The sequence below is a fragment of the Daphnia magna genome, linkage group LG6 (assembly GCF_020631705.1).
Source record: "Daphnia magna isolate NIES linkage group LG6, ASM2063170v1.1, whole genome shotgun sequence".
NCBI lineage: Eukaryota > Metazoa > Arthropoda > Branchiopoda > Diplostraca > Daphniidae > Daphnia > Daphnia magna.
In genome coordinates, this window is record NC_059187.1 from 9,429,868 (window position 1) to 9,432,861 (window position 2,994).

Sequence of the window (2,994 nt, forward strand, 5' to 3'; positions counted from 1 at the left end):
AGAATTAAGAGGATAAAGCCGGACGGCATCTTCGTAAGGAGGGGGTGGCTGTTCGTTCCAACGGCCATAATAAGATGCAGGCGTTTCTCCAGCCATGTCGATGATAAATACGTCAACGGCTCGATTGCCAATGTTCTGCCTTAAATCCGGTGGTTCACTTGCAAATGGATGATCTTTTTGTCTTCTACCTTCTTTTTGCTTGCGAAGATTTGAGCACAGGCTCATCAGCATGCGGATGGCAGCCACAGACAAGAAAACAAATGCAACCAGCAGGTACACTTCGCCCATATTTTGAGAAGTCAGAACTAGGACGAAATTTTAAATAGTGTATCCGTTTTGTTTTTTTTTGCTGCTGATCCTCTTGCGGCTTAAATTTTTAACATGAGACAGTTTGAAGCACGTCTATTCACTTTCTCAACACTTGGTCGAATTACAGATTTGAATACGTATCAGAAACACTTTCACCCACGAAACCCGCACCACTTGGGATCACTTCAGGCTACAATGGAAAGTGGTGCACATTCTAGTACAAGCCAATCCACTCTTGACCTCCAACTGTTGAATTGTTCCTTATTTTTTCCTAGAACTTTCTGAAACAGCTTTCGAAAAAGAAACCGGTTTTTCCTTTTTTTTTTTCGACCGCAGTCAGGACTACCATAACTAGGTAATCTTGTTCTGCCTTTAGTCAATACGGTTCAATCTTGTTCTTGTTAATCACTTTTAGAATCCATCTGATCTCATGATTGTAGTTCTATTTTTGAGGAGGATGTAAAGCGTCATTTTGTAGTGGAGGTAGTTGAACAGCTTCGTCGTAATCAGGAGGTGACACTTCTTCGTCCAAACATTCGTACGAAGGGGGTTGGGCGTCAATTCTGCAGTCACTGCTCTCGTAATTCAAGTTGATGGTGAAAACTTCACTACCCCGACGATGTGTGATTTCTTCGTCGGATGGGTCTCTATAAGACGAATTCTTCTTCACGCAACACCCGTTTTTACGATAATGTGACCAGAAACAGGTGAAGAAAATCCGGAAAGCAAAGAGGGAAAGAAAAATTATAGTAGCAATGTTATATGACTCCATTTTGCTTCAAAGCCAGCAAGATCCACAATTTCAACTTTCAGCAAGCGCTAGGCGTTTCGTTTGAAGAGAAATTGTTTTTTCCTTGTCCTGCTGCATCCAAGACGTGACTACTTTAGAAAACCTTATGCGCTGCATTGCGGCACGATCCAATGAATTAATATTCTTTGCTGGATAAATGATAGCACCTTGGGCAAAGTTCGTAAAGTTCCGCACTGTTTGAATTAAATATAGTCGATGCGTAAACAGATGGGATAAGAATTGGATAAACAATTGCGTTGCCTTATCTTCACAAAGAATTTTATATAACGTCCGTGATATGCTTTGTTTACGACACGGTGTGAAAGCATTGAGTGAAAAACACGTGAGTGGCGTACAGCGGCTTCAAAACCATCTACGACGTGGTTTTCCACAACATTGCTATATAACGGGAATGAGATTAATACCTCGCACTAGACGAATGTCTTTCAGCATTAAAATAGCGGACGTGATTGCCACATTTGATGAAAAATACCACAAAAACGTTACGTTCCTAAAAAGCCAGACGAGAACTAACCGGTTTCGAACACCTTGAAAATAGTGATGACGTACCGGCTCTATTGTTAGTCGTATGGTTTCTGTCCTTTAATTTCCATTGTGAAATGTTTGGCTAAACTGTCTCCAGAAAAACCAATTACAAAATAATTTAAAGTATTTAATTATTTCAATAGCTATTACTTGGAATCGGCTGTCTTCTATTTAAACATGCAAAGGTAAGTGAGAAATTCCTGGTAGATTTCAATCCCCACAAAGTATAAGCCTTCTTAGACCGAGAGATTACTCGACATTGCTGTACTGGGCTAACAGATGTCAAGTTTCGCGTAGACCTCTATGCTGTATTGATTGAATTCCCGAGAGAATCTTTCAACAGACGCGATCGATGCCGTTGACGCTGAAAAAGGGAGAACAAAGAACAAAAAAGTTATTCAATGATTACATTGCCAGCCATGCGTTTTATATAGCTGTAATTTGGACGAGACAATATTCTAATATCGCCCTTGCCCAGCGTCAGCGGAAGCACACTTACAGCACAGGCTACAATGGGCGTTATATTTTCTCGGTAGGTCATCAACACGAACGACATATCCTATTCAGTGCACGCAAATCAGTAAAAATTTTCAGATTTTTTTTTTTATCCTAGTGTTTTCTAATTTTCTACCACTCAATCTGATTTTCCTTTTTTCGGCAGGCAGGAAATATAATAATCTATCATGCAGCGCTAGAAACACGAATGTCAGCTGTCTACTTAAATTTCATTAGTAATGAAAAACGTCGCCGTTTAACATAACCACTTTTCAGAGAACTCCGTTCTAATCTGATAGATTCCTCTATTCTCTTTTAGTTCATCCATCTGCACCGACAAATTAAAACAACTAAATGATAATACTAACCATTTCAGACAGAAACTTCTTTCAACTGAAAATGCCATTCTACCCTAAACGATTACTGCGCCAGTCTGCGAGACAAGATGCAGCTGGGAAGATCGATAGAAAGAATAAAGAACGTACTGTTGTCAAGCAGGCCAAAGTTCGAGGTTTGTTGGACGGATGCCCGCCCAGATGTTGGAATCGCATGGGAAGTCAAAATATAGAATGAAGTGCTACTGTGTAGCTCGAGTACGAATCCTGGAATAATAAAAAAGAAAAGTCTTTTAGTGAGTGGTTAACATGACAGCTGACAAAGAAAGAAAAGGGAAATGAGGACTGATAACGACGAAAAATATTCCGACAGTAATCCGATAAGTATGGCTAGTCGACTGGACCAGTCAACGGCAACCAAAGCCTAGCACAGATCCAATACAGAAACCTGGCAATGATCACAAGAAACACTTGTGTGGTCTAATATTGTGCCTGTAAAGAATGAAAAGTTAACATCTG

At 40.1% G+C, this 2,994-nt stretch overlaps 2 long non-coding RNA genes across 9 annotated transcripts in view; both read right to left on the reverse strand.

The window, feature by feature from the left end:
• The window catches only part of LOC116924213, a 104,019-nt gene that overhangs the window by 6,205 nt on the left and 94,820 nt on the right, over nt 1-2,994 (reverse strand). The window lies entirely within an intron of this gene.
• LOC116924219 lies at nt 1,362-2,629 on the reverse strand. Of its 3 annotated transcripts, none has more exons than XR_004394765.2 (3): nt 2,509-2,629; nt 1,796-2,009; nt 1,362-1,732 (listed from the first exon to the last, which is right to left on the reverse strand). It is a non-coding gene; the product is annotated as an uncharacterized LOC116924219 (long non-coding RNA). The 3 variants fall into 3 exon arrangements; XR_004394764.2 differs by having other exon boundaries at nt 2,145-2,619; XR_006648348.1 differs by having other exon boundaries at nt 1,796-2,619.